At 44.2% G+C, this 13,426-nt stretch overlaps 1 protein-coding gene across 4 annotated transcripts in view; it reads right to left on the bottom strand.

Moving 5' to 3' along the window:
* Positions 1–6,529, bottom strand: part of FYN (FYN proto-oncogene, Src family tyrosine kinase) — a 143,208-nt gene extending 136,679 nt beyond the window's left edge. For 2 of the 4 annotated variants that reach the window (XM_051792200.1, XM_051792201.1), the window contains exon 1: positions 6,141–6,528. The gene's annotated coding sequence lies outside the window, so the exon portion shown is untranslated. Of the gene's footprint in view, positions 1–6,140 lie in introns of all 4 variants that reach the window. The other 2 variants (XM_051792203.1, XM_051792202.1) reach the window with 2 other exon arrangements.
* Positions 6,530–13,426: the final 6,897 nt, after the last annotated feature.

Genomic DNA, 13,426 nt, shown 5'->3' with positions numbered 1-13,426 from the left:
CTTCAAATAAATGTTAAAGTTTATTTGTTTGAAAAAAAACACACACTCACCCAACAAGTAGAATAACAAAAACTGTAAAGAAAAAGGATGCTAGGAACCACCAGATAGGTCATTAGAGAACTCTCATAGAACAGAAAAGTTTTTCTCAAAGAAAAACAAACCATGAGTGGGTATTTAATACTGATCTTCATTTTCATAGCCTGTTTAACTTCTGTGTATAGCTTCATATAGCAAACTGAGACCTGACATGATTATCTGATGATAATATTTTCATTTTAGACTATACCAATAAGGCTCGAGAACTATTTTTGTCAAATCTGTTAACATGAGAAAACTGGAGCCAAGAGGAAACAGACAATTTTGGAGAAGATATTTCATCCAAGCGAAGCCAATCATTTGAGGTTTCCTCCTTGTTCCTCCCAAAATCACCAAATCACTAAATCAAGAGTTATTTTCATGTTTAAGTGGTGCCAAACACTTCTTTTCTGTTAAAGTAAATGTATGTACACACACACACACACACTCAAGGGCAGCTTTCTCTACCTGCTTCAGCCAGCTCTTCCCTTGGTCTGTTCAATATCCCTCTGCCCCAGGTACTTCCCTGCTTCTTCATATGTTGTGCTGGTGCCATTACAATCACTTTCAGCTTCAAAACATTTCCAAATTCGCCACTGCAAGCAACATCACTTCGGTGGATAAATCAACATTTTTCAAGCATTTCTGGAAACTCCCACTAATGATGGTACATTTTGTCTGAAATGTAACGTCTCTACTTCATGTTAAAATCACCCTTACATAGTCAAACTTTTAGATGTTTATCTGTCTTTTAGAGCTCCCAGAGCCGTCGCAAGGCAGCATCGAGGATGTGCAGAAGCTCCTCCATAGGCCACCCCAAGAGCTGTGAAGCAAAGTGCACCATGTGAGGTAAAGTCTTTGTTTAGGGCTGTTTGACCATCGTGCCCTTGTTTTGGGGACAGCTCAGTAACTGCTTTCACAGCACAGCATTAGATACTGTTAAAAGTATCTCTGGCTCCTCTGAGGAGCTCTGACTGGGCTGCTTTGTACTCTAAAGCACTGAGCACATCACTCACAGACGCTACTCAACATCCCTCCTTTCTGGTTGTAGCCACAGGGTAACTAAAGCAGGATGGAACAAAGAATTTCCCTAGGCTAGAAAAGGCACCCAATCATTGCTGCCTCCTAAAAACCCCAACAAAACATAGCAAAATAAATAAGTGCAGAGGGGTGACCTCCTCTGTTCTCACGAAAACATTCTCACATCACAGCTGCCCTGTATAATTCATCATATTAAACCACATCTCAATGTGATGAATATCAACTGACTTGCTCTAAGAATTTAGGTTTCTAGCTTAATCAAGGACTTAATGCTCATAGATAATCTAGAAAATTATAGCATGGAACAAGCAACTTTCAGAGGTGCAAGACTTCCCTAAATCAGATGAAGCTGAGCTGGAAAACATGGGGTAACCTCTCGCCATGGCACCTTGTCACAAACAACATCAGTAGATCCATCCAAATTGGGATGTCTTTGATACAAAAAAAAGGAGCTGCATTTTGGGAAGTGCAGGGAAGTTTAAAATTAATTTGCTGTCCTCTCCCCGCTTGAAAAAAACAATTTAACTCAGACTATCTAAGTCATAGCAGTTGACACTGCCAGGATATTTTTTTGATAGCTTTTTCAGATGAAAAATATTAATTCAAATTCGTGGTATAAAAAGAGTAGAGCTGGTCAGGAAAAATCTGACAGTCATTTTCTGCAAGGTGATTTAGTTCTATCCATACCTAAAAGCTGCACAAAAGTGTTGCTGATTTTATACCTCAGTAAAAAGTCAAGATGTCAAAGGTTCTATTTTACTCCAAACAGATGACAGTATTTTGAGTTAAATCCTTGCTTTCATAGCCAGTTACCACCTAAAACAGTCAGAAGCAAGATGAGGTAACATGTTTTGATTGACTTTAAGTAATTTAATTTTTCATCTACGCCAGTGAAAGTGCTGATATTGTTTAGTTTTGTTCCCATTCCAAGTGAAGGAAAGTTCCGAAAAAGCTTTATAAAATGTCATTGTTTTCCTGCAGCCAGTGGTAAGGACAGTAACAGAGTATTTTTCGCTGGCTGCAAACTCCTCTAAGGTCAGGCCTGTTACCAGTTTCAGGGCTCAAGGACACCTCCCACAGACAGATTTAACTTGGCCACTCTCAAATCAAGAGGCAGATTACCTGCCTGAAACCAAACCAATGCTTGAGTTAATAAGTGAGACTCCCCTATAGCATAGTGCTAATGGGGCTTGCGTGCTCACTCCTTAAGAAGTGTCATACACTTCCTGGATGGACCAAAACAACTTCAACCTTTTATGTATCATCTGTACTTGTCATTTCTCTGTCTGGAAGTCAGGTATTAAGAGCAAAACCCATGACAGGATGCAAATGCTAGAAATCCCAATTCTTCTACACATGTTCATCATCTATTCAAACACAAAACGCAAGGTTTTTCTCTTTCTTTTTTTCTTTTTCCTTTTTTTGGGGGACGTGTGTGTGCATTTTGGTTTTTTTTATAAATTATTACTACCCCATCAAAAGCAGGTTAGGGTTTTTAAACTCTAGTAGCTAACCCTAGTCACTGTGATACCAAGTGAGACACCCAGCAGGCAGGCACACCCAGCAGGCAGGCAGATGCAGCCCTGGAGTTTCACCTCCTTCTGAGGCACTTTGCCTTGAGGGGCCCTGGCAGCACTTCCCCTGCCACTCTGGCCACTGGGAATGCAGCTCTGAGGTGCACAGTGCATTCAGCATGGCACAGCAAACAGCAACATCCCTTGCTCAGGGGAGTGAGATCCACAGGGGTCACAAGTGCCCTGGTAGCAAGGTCTTGGGGAGCTCCACATTGAAGCACGCAAACCCTTTTGTGGGTTTTGACTTGAGTAAATGGCTGACTTGCACAATACAGATCTGTAGGCCTTTTGTCACCAAAGGAATCCTTAATTGCTGGATTTCAATGAGATTGCTTATGTGAACTAGATTTGCTGGTTCAAGTTTTTGGAGTAATGGGTCAAAATTACTTGTGAAGACACTTCTGTGGGAGTTGCAGGGGTGGGAAAGGGACAGGCATTATTGGTTTTCTCCCTCTGAAAGGAAGGTCACTGTGACAATACACTCTCAGCAGTAGACCTGCCCATAAAGCAAATTAGAAAGCACTGTCCATGACACAAACAAACACTATTATTATATATTCAAAGTAGTGCCCAAACTGAATTAAGCAGAACTTTACAGAACAAGTTTGAATCAAATATTAATGTGCATCCCAGAGAGAAGGATGAAGAGAAAACATATGCCTTCAACTCTTTCTATCCCTGAAGTAAAAGCACTATAATGCATCAAGACAGCAAAATGAAGGCACTGGTTAAATAAAAGTAATCAGGCATAAGATGGCCAACAGCTCTCAGCTTTCTTTAACACCATGAAATATATGATATTGTAGATGTACCATATTAAAGTGTTAAATTATCACAAAGGTGCTGGACAGTTTTCACTTATTTTAGCCACAATTTTATTACACTATAAATCCAGTGCAGCCCATACCATGTCCAGATTAGTATATTCAACTTAACTCAGCTAAACCATAGGACAAATGGCCATGGAGGCCCTCTCCATATCAGACTCCACTCACGCATTTCAGATAACACCATTTAGGCACTTCACATAAAGGTATTGTGGAACCTAGTGTAGTATGTAAAATAACTAGTTCCTCAGCAACACTATTTTTACTCAGATGAAATAGAAATTTATGAACGGGTCCTAGCTTTTAAAGACACTTATTAAAATGATCAATAAGCAACTTCTCTGTACCACCTCCTTCACTTCTGGCTTACATTGACTGCCATGCCCCTATGCCAAAGTTGTTTGTCTGTCACTGAAGACATGTATTTACTCAACATCAAAATAATTTCCAGAGAAGCCTGTTCAGGGTTTTATACTTAACTGGTATTTCATGCCACCATATCTTTCACCAGCAGGCAACGCAGAATTTCCGAAATGACATGCCTGAAGCACAAACCACAAAACCCCACAGCCAGTGGCCTACCATTAGACAACTTCATATTGGAAATTGTTACTTTTGCCAAAGACAATTCACACAGATGAGGCAGCAATTTGTTAGAAGTGGAGAGGAAGGATGCTTACAGGCATCCTCTAAGAAGCATCTGAACATTTCAACAAACTATGATAAATCTGCAGCCTACTATCAATGAAATACTAGTTTCTGAAGCATTAATTAGGCAATCTTTCTCTCTCTTTGTCATCAAACTCACAGCTTTATGGGGTAAAAAGGGCTCAAGAAGGAACCCATGGTCTTTTTCCCAAGAGATATTCTTCTTAAAATTGTTCTTATATTGTGAAAATACACTGACCTATTGACATCCATCAAGTGCTACCAGTTTTCTGAGCATATACACCAAGGCGCAGAAAACTCGTGTACTATTGGGGAAAAGGTAACAACCTTTCCACTTAACTGATACTAAGTAAATGTGTGACTGTAAAAAAGAACTATCGCCCCTTCAGTTTCCCACCGGGTCAAGCAGTGGCTACAATGGATGTAACTGAGGAGTTGGAGGTGCTGCCTTTCCTCCTTCCCACTCTGATATTTTTCTTCTGCACTCCTTTGTTCACTTAACAGAACTTTATTTGAAGTGTGTTTTTACTCCTTCACTGCATGACAAACCCACATAGTCAGAAGACAGGCTTATAAAAACCACAGATCTCCAGCAGGGAGCTCGACGGTGGGTGTAATATTGGACACAGCTCTCCATTCATCATACACATTCTCTGGATTTCAAGTTGACAGTGTCCCTTTAGCTTACTGTTCCTCCTCAGGAGAGACCAGACGAGTCAACTCTAATGAAAACACTTCCTCCACCAGCATATAAACAAACAGATCTTCACCTGTAATTGTTCTCTGCTTCCAGAAGCTAGTTAAAAAGACATCAAGACAAAAAAAAAAAAAGGGGGGGGGGGGGGGAAGGAGATCCTGGAAAGTGTTACAGCTGCAGGGATGGTGGAAGGAAGGATGTGGGAGTTAAGGAGGTTGTATACTAGGAGGAAAATGGCAAGGTCTCAAAGGCGTTCCCAGTCCTGTGCATGCATTTCAAAAGCCTAATCTGTTCTCACTTGTTATTTAGCACCTTAAAAACCGGAGCATATCAGAGCGATTGATGAGCAACTGCAGAAGGTTGCTTTTCCACTCATCCTAAACTCTCCTCCAGCACCTATTCAGGCCTGCCCTCCCCGTCACCAATGAACGGACCAAGGTATCATGCTTGTTTCCACAAAGTGACCCCCTTCCCTCTCCAGTCCTCTCCCAGAGCTCACACAGAATCCACAAGGAGCAGCAATCAGGCGAGTTCCCGAGGAAGCAGAGACCAAACCGAGTGTTATTAAGGAGGTCGGGCGACGCGTACACCGTAGCTCTGCAGACGCAGCAAAACGCTGGCACCCGTGGTGTGGCGTTTGGTATCTCTCCCTAATCTAAAATGTGTCTGAAAAGGAACTGGCACCAGATCAGCGGCCTCATCTGGGGAGGAACAGAGAGGCTCTAGGGGAGAGACAAGAAACAAGCCTCTTTTCACATCCTACCACCCTTGGGCGTTTTGTGCGTCCCTTCTTTCTTCCCTGAAAGAGGCCTTTGTCACAGACGAGAAAATCCTATACGATTTATTTCAGAGAGAGAGAAGGTCTTTTTATTTATTTCCCCCCTCCCCTTTTTCGCAGTTCGGCGACAACAAATATGTCCCTGTGCTGCGCCCCCTCCCCTCTCCCCGGCCGGCGGCCGCGGGGGCGGACATGGGCGACCCTCGGGCACGCAGGGCCCCACACAGCCGGTCCCCGGCGCTGCCCCCGGCCCTCCCCGCGCCTCGGGCCGCGGCCGGGGCGGAACCGGGTGCGGGGTCCGCGTGTGCTGCGTGGGGGACATCCACAGCAGCGCGGCCGCCTCCCCGCCCCGGTACCCCCGCACCCCATCACCGCTCGGGCGCACAAAGGAAACAAACTCGCCGCAGCATCCATGCATCCATCCACCTACCCAGCCCCCGCCCCCGCTCCCCCCGGGCGGGCTTCGGCCCCTCCGTTACCTAAGGCAGCTCAGCTCGGCTCGGCTGGGCTCGGCTCAGCGCAGCGCGGGGCCGGGGCGGCGCCGCCGCACTCGCATCCTTCTCGCTCCGCTCCTCCGCCGGCTGCCCCCGCCCGCCCGCCCGCAGCGAGGAGCGCCGCTGCCTCTCCCCGGGGCGGACGCACTGCGCCGAGCCGCGGCCGGGTGCGGAGGCGGCGACTCCGTGCGGCGGCGGAGCCGCAGCCTGGGCAGGGATGGGCTCGCACGGGCTCTCCGCGCTGCTGCTGTCGCTGCCGCCTCGCCTCCGCTCCGCCCGGGCGAGCGCGGCTCGGGCGCTCCCTCCCACCGGGGCTCCTGACAGATGGCGCAACCGCAGCGCCGCCGCCTCCCGGCCCCGCTGTCCGCCCGGAGCCGGCAGCGCCCTCCGCGGGGCCGCCCCGACTGACAGCGGCGCCGGCCTATGGCAGAGCGCGCCCGACCGCCCCCGCCGCTGGGATTGGCGGGCGGCGCGGGAGGCAGGGCGGGCTCGGGGGCCGCGGGCGGGCAGCGCCCACAGACACCCTCGGGCTGCGGCCGCTGCTCCTCGGGCACCCGGCGGGGCCGCGGCGCGGGCTGCCCCGGGCTGGCCGGGAGGAGAAGCCGGGGGCGAAGAGGCGGGAGCAGGAGGAAGAGAAGAGGTGGTCGGGCCAGGGGGCGCGGCCGACAGCTGCCACCGCTGGAGCCGTTCGCGGTGCTCTGCGCCCTGTCAGGGCGCCTCGGGAGGCGGGAGGAGTGAGCTGAGCGTCTCCGCATCCCCGATGAATGGGAGAACAACCTTAAGCAGATTATGCCTCTTTGTGAAAGACGACGTCTTGTTTTACTTTTACGATTTTTTTTTATCCCTAATTCTTGAAATTGGCAATGGTGTGTTCTAAGACAACGGTGGCAGTGAAAAAGGCAGAGGTTTTCCACGGTTATGGTTTTATTCCATTTTCCACATTTAATCGCGGAGTATTTGGGCCAGCTGTGTTGAGACCAGCGTCAGCCCCACCATGGCTGTGTTCCAGGGGTGTACCTGCCGTCCCCACAGCACGGCGGGGCACTTTTGCTGGAGCTTCGGTCTTGCACTGCACCCAAAGATGTGCAGGCTTCGCTGTCCTCCAGTCACAGTGCACCCCGCCCCACAGACAGGTGATTAGAAAAGTTCTCTGTACACTTTGTTCCCTTCAGGTTCTCAGCACTGCCATAAATCCTCCCGGCATTTCTCAAGGTGTTGCATCCACCTCCAGGGTCCTCTGAAAGCATCACATGCTCCAGCTTCAAGTCCTCTCCTCAGCATGACCCTGTCTGTGACCTTGGATGCTCCCTTACTGACAGACTGGTACATCACCCTGTCCCTTATTTCCTAGGCTGGAAAGCTCTTCTGCCTTAGCATTGAAGAAATTGCAGTTAGGCTCCAACAAGAACATGAGAGACATATAAAATGCAAATGCAGAGGGAGAGAAAACTAATTAAACATGTTGAAATAGCAAAATATAACACAAGTTTTCGATAACTAAGGTTTACATTTCCCTCTCACTTCTCCTCCCTGGATTTCATTTTTGGCTGCTGCTATTTAACCAGAGAGTTCTTTAATCTTGACAATTTGATTTCCTGATGAAATTGCAGTTTTACAAGTTCAAATATAACCTTGTTTCCTATCAGAATGTCTACAGATGTGTGTTCATGACAAGAAAGAGTTTCAGTTCTCTGTCTGGGTGACTGTAGGTTGTGTGTAGGTGACTCTTGATCATTACATTTCAGGACCAAACAGAGTTTGTTCCATGAGTTCAAATAAAGAATTTGGAAAGGATGGTAATTTCAAAATAAAATGTCACTTATGGCACTTCTCACTTTAAACCCAATTATAGATGTAAAAAGAAACAAAATTTTTGGGCTCCTAGGTAGCTAGTTTTAAATTTCCCTCCTAATCTTTCGATGAAGATTGGTTTTTTAAAAAAATTATATTACCACATAAAACATATATACGACACAAGAGTATAAATGTATGGATCAATCAAAAAAACAATTTCCACTTTTCATTCTCTTGGATGATAAAAGCAGCTCAGTGGAGAGGTCTTATTCTGCCTTTCCAGAAACACTGATCGGGATCCTGATCCTATAGATTTTGAGAAGCACAGGCTGCAGCCATTGGGCCAGCAGCAGGCAGCAGGTACCAGTTCAGACAGAACAGAGCTGCTGCCTAGAGAACAGCCTGCCTCAGCTGGCCCAAAGCAGTCTGAAGGCAGAGCAGGGTTATGGAGACTATCAGTCTGTTCTGAATTGACTACTGGTTCCTGTTTGGAGACTGTCAGGACTGCAAATGGTGTCTTAATACTCTAGACTTCTCAGCAGAAAACCAGAATGTGGCTTTAGGAAAAGGGGCATTTTCGTAAACCCTGTTTGCCTTTTTTTATGGGATTATACGTAATCTTACCTCTTCACAAGTCAATAGAGGTTTCTTGGGGATCTTAATATCTTGGAAATTAATCAAACAACCAGATAATCTTGCTGCGAAAGCTATAGGAAAAAAATGCACTTAATTTTATAATCAAAAAGCGGGAATATAGAGTGTTTGTCCAAAACTTTGAATGCTCTTGCTGTGAATTAAAACCAGCATCGCACAAAGAAAAAAAACAACCAATCAATCAAAAAACTACTTACCACTCTTTTTTGAGTGAAATCAGAAAATAACCAACTAATCAATGAAAGCAGACCAAAACAAGATCACACAGCAGCCACAGAACTGCTCTAAGCCAGTGCAGATAAACTGGCTTGGCAGCATGTCATAGAAAGCCTGATGCTCTGAGCAAGTATAGCTGAAGAGGAGCAAGGTGTGGAGTCAGGAATCAAGTGCCGGTAGTTGCATGGGAAGCATAGGAAGAAGCCTTGGTTTTCCCTTCAGGGTACCTGTAATTTCCTTAGGATCATAAAGGCCAGCAGAGCTGCTCTGAGTTCCTGCGGCCCCGGTGGCAGAGGTGAGATGTGCTGGAGTGTTCCCTCCACATGAGTCAAACCTATGTGTGCCCACAGCAGGTCCTCTCACAAGTCTTGTTCTTTGGCACTCACCACCATGGCTTGACTGTATTGATATCTGCCTTCAGAAATCACCCAGAAAATCTGCCAGATATTCTCCCAGTGAAACAGAAGAAATAATTAAATTTACCCACACAATACAGGCACAGTTCTTTATATTCTCCTTTTACTCTCACAACTTTTCTAAGCGTCTTAGCCTGAAGTCCATAACATTGTTTTCTCTCCTCCCTCTGTGTGGCCTTCCTCCTCATGCCGAACTACTTTCTCCTTTCTCCAATCTCACCTTAAAACACTTATTCATTAAAATCTTGAAATAATGTCCATGGCTTCTCCGTCAGCCATTTGCATGGAAAATACGTAAAATACTGTTAAAACCTTAGTTCTGCAGTCACATGTACTAAATGATGTGGTGTTGAGATTTTCTCCTTTCCTTCCTGTTCCCTGCTCCTATCTTCCTATAGAGCTACACGGCTTTTTGCAGCAGTATGAAAATTAAGAGCCTGCTTAGGATTTATTTGTAATAATAATTTAGCATCTGGGAATGCAGTCACAAAATGACACACGAGTGACTGTTGGAATTGTCAGTGGGCAAGAAATCAGTGACAGCTATCATGAATGTATGCTGAATAAATAATAGCCATGGTTTGCACAGAAAGGTAATGTTTTGAGAACAAAACATGCTCAGCTTTGTAATAGCAAGGAGATGTAAAGGCAGCTCTTTTGTAGAACAGGGCAGGATGTGAGTTCCATTTTCTTGGTTGTTTCAAGCCACTGTTGGTAAAACTAGGTTGACTCTCAGAAAAACCTGTCAGAATTGTTTGCTGGATTCTTCTGAGCCATAATTTGTAAAAGTGAGATCCTAAGAAGCTTGTATTTTAAAAGACCCCCAAAGTGTTAAATTTTACACTTCTTGGGTTTTGGGGTTTTTGGATTTTTTAATCAAAACATTTTAATTGAGATTACCTTTCATAAGGATAACCAAATGTCATGTTCAGATTCTTCACTCAAACCAGTACATTAATCACAGTCTGATAGGTGACTAATCTGCTTCACCATTTTATCTTCTGTCTTACACTTCCTCCCTTTCTACATTGCTAACTCGGCAACACTTCCATTCATTTTGGTTTTGGCTGTGCGTATTTTACCAGCTGTAGTCTGTCATGTATAGCATATTATAAATAATTACAGAGTAGTGGGGGAAAAAAGGGATCTGAACTTGCCTACAGTATTTTAGGAGGCTGACAGTATTTGCCTGGCACATCCCACGATATTTTCAGGAGGTTCCTCGGCTGGGGAGCGCTAAATGGGTCTTGCTGACTTACAGGTGATTACTGCCAGGAGGTGCTGAGGTGGCAGGTTTGCCTCCCTGGGAACACCATCTTTGAGGTGGGAACAGCAGCCTGGAAGCAGAAGGGAAGGTTTGAACTGAGCTCTTCATCCTGCTTGTCAGCACTAGTCACACTAATACATGGAAGTAGAAGAAAGGGTATTGGCAAGCATAGGAAAAGAGTGCTTTGCCTTTTGTGCAATAGGTAGATCATCTGTGGGAGCAAATAGACAGGAGAAACTTCATCACCTTATGTCTTCAAAGAATAAGCAGAAGAGGCTTTCCTTACTGCTGTAGAGGGTCAAATCTCAAATGTTCACATACATATGAACCTACTTTTCTTGTCTTAGAATATTCCTAAAACACAAATAGGAAGAGGTGTTTCCTCAAACACAATGCAAAGGTTTTCCCAAACCAGCAACGCAGGCATTAAACTGTAACCATAACATCTTCTAATGGGATCATGCATTTTCTAAAAGTTAAATGTCTGTGTTTATAAGCTCCACATGTCTTTGCACTCTCTGTGGCTACATATGGACATGGAAATAAAAAACACACATGGGACTACCTTAGGAAATCCAGAAATAACATAAAAATATTAAAGCCATGTTTTTATAACTTCCAGACTTATTAGAAGTCACATACTACTAAAGTCAGAAAAAAATTTCTTATTCTTATTTTATGTACTCAAATAAACATTTAAATTCTCTCTGAAAGCTGGTAAAAGGTATTGACTTTCAATAAAAATATTTTTTAAATGACAATGAGGAGCCTGTGGGATGAGAACACTCAGAACAACAGTGCACCTATAATCCAACCAAGGAATATATCAGTTCTCTTCTGGGCATAGTATATTTTCAAAGGAGACAGTGTGTACATTACATTACATAATTTTGTAGAAATGAAGAACAGATAATATAGTTAAAGATGTGCTATTGTTGTCTTTCTGCTGTCAACATTAGCGCTCTGCTGAGCATCAGGGAAATGTTGGAAAGGCTGGCTTCTTACATTGGGATAAATGTGGAACAAAAAGTACAAGTTTGTTCTTAAATATCACTTTCTTAATTTACTTGCAGAGACCAACCCTACAGTAGATCCATTGACAAATTGCAGATATATTTCAAGAAACAGGCCCACATAGGGCTTTGTGATTCCCAGAAGTATACACTATCCAAAGAATTATCTCCAAATGCCAAAAAATAGAAGTAAACTGTTTCTTGTCTGTCACTGTCTCCAAGTTCTGTGTAACAGAACTAACATAGCAATCTTCAGGTCTAAAATGTCAGTAGGTGCTAAGAAATAACTGATTCCATAAGGATATCTCAGATTATCCAGTAGAATACTTTGACTATGGTGCTTCTCTCCCCAGCATATAAAATGGGGTTAAAAATGTCTTACTTGTGCAGCATGAAGTTTAATTAGTATTTGTAAATAATTAAAGATATTCTGGGCATGCTGTATTGCAGAAGCTCATGGATAAAGTTAGTAATACTGTTTCCATTTTGGGGCTGGATTTCTGAACAGTGCCACCTCCTGAATGTGAGGAGAGGAATATCTCTATTTCTCTCTTTAATCCTTTTGGCCGTTATGACACAAAATGAGCCAGCATCCTCTCAAAAAAATGATCCATGTTCCTGTGACTAACTGCTGCATTCACTCGGGGAGGCTACAGCAAGGTTATGTAAACTGTCCCAGTTCTGGCACTACCCAGCTGTTGAACTCTTGACCTTCCACTTCTCATGTTCTTTAAATCTATTTTTGCATGCTATTTTCCAGCTTTGAGTTTGTTTTTTTTTGTTTGTTTCTTTGTTTTAAATGGTAAAATAACCCAGAGATCTGTCAGCTGGGAGTAGACTGGTTCCATACATATCATTAGCAAAGACATATGCTAATGAGCTTATTAGAGGGTTGGGAGAGTTGTTTGCTTGCCTGCACTCCTCCTCCTGGAGGAGTTACTACTCAGAAGCATTGGGCTGTCATCGCCTGTCTGGGACAATTATTAGGAAGGTGCAAAGTGCATATCTTACCATAGAGTTTCCACCTCTCTACTGGCAGTGGAGTGCTAGTGGGTGTTCCCACAATTTGGGGTAAGGGCCCAACTTCTCATAGATTATCTTATCTTCTTTCCCAAATTTGCCTCTTTCTACTTATACTCATAGGGGCTGTCTTTAGTGCCCCATAGGTTTGTCTCTGTCCCACATCAAAGACCTTGATATACTACTTTACTGATACTAACCCTATTTCTAATGACGTGAAAACTTGTGGACTGGGTTCCAAGTAAGGATTAATAAGATTTGCATTTGCTTTCAGCTTATTAATCAGAGCGTCTTCCGCTGCTGTTATCTCCAAGAAAAAAACATCCAGCAGTGTGCTCATTGCGCTCTTTGCCCACACTGTGTCTGCTGGCCCCTGTAAATGGATGTGATTCAGAGTGAATCTCCCATCACCTTGGCTGTCATCATGTTGGCAGCACCACAGAGTGCTGTCGTGTAGCTGCAGGTCTGAGTACCGCTGTCCTTTTTTTGCATCATTCTCACCTCTTGTAGTGTTTTGAACTGACAATGTCAGTGTTTTGTTGACAATGTCAAAATGAACTTGTGCCCTAATTGCCTTATTTTCTAACTAGGATCCTCAATTGCTTGTCAATTGTAATTGCACCTGTCATTAAGGATGAATTTTGGATCCTTCTGCTAAAGAAAAAACAATAGTCATGGCACTGTACCATAGCTGCCTGTATGCAGATGACCATGCTCATCATTTGAACATTCCCTAGGTTACTCTGGAAAACAGATACAGGATGTAGTGAAGCCAGACAGAAGGAGAAACAAAATAAATGCAACCACACTGCTCTCCGAGATAGACATGCAGGCACATGCTGAACAGATGCATCAACACTAAGCTGGTGAGTACCCAAGTGAAGAACTAAA

The sequence above is a fragment of the Manacus candei genome, unplaced genomic scaffold (assembly GCF_025592945.1).
Source record: "Manacus candei isolate 608988 ecotype Guabito, Panama unplaced genomic scaffold, ASM2559294v1 h1tg000034l, whole genome shotgun sequence".
In the NCBI taxonomy this organism is placed as follows: Eukaryota; Metazoa; Chordata; class Aves; order Passeriformes; family Pipridae; genus Manacus; species Manacus candei.
The sequence above is the reverse complement of the archived record's forward strand: the minus strand, read 5'-3'. Positions and strand labels throughout refer to the sequence as shown.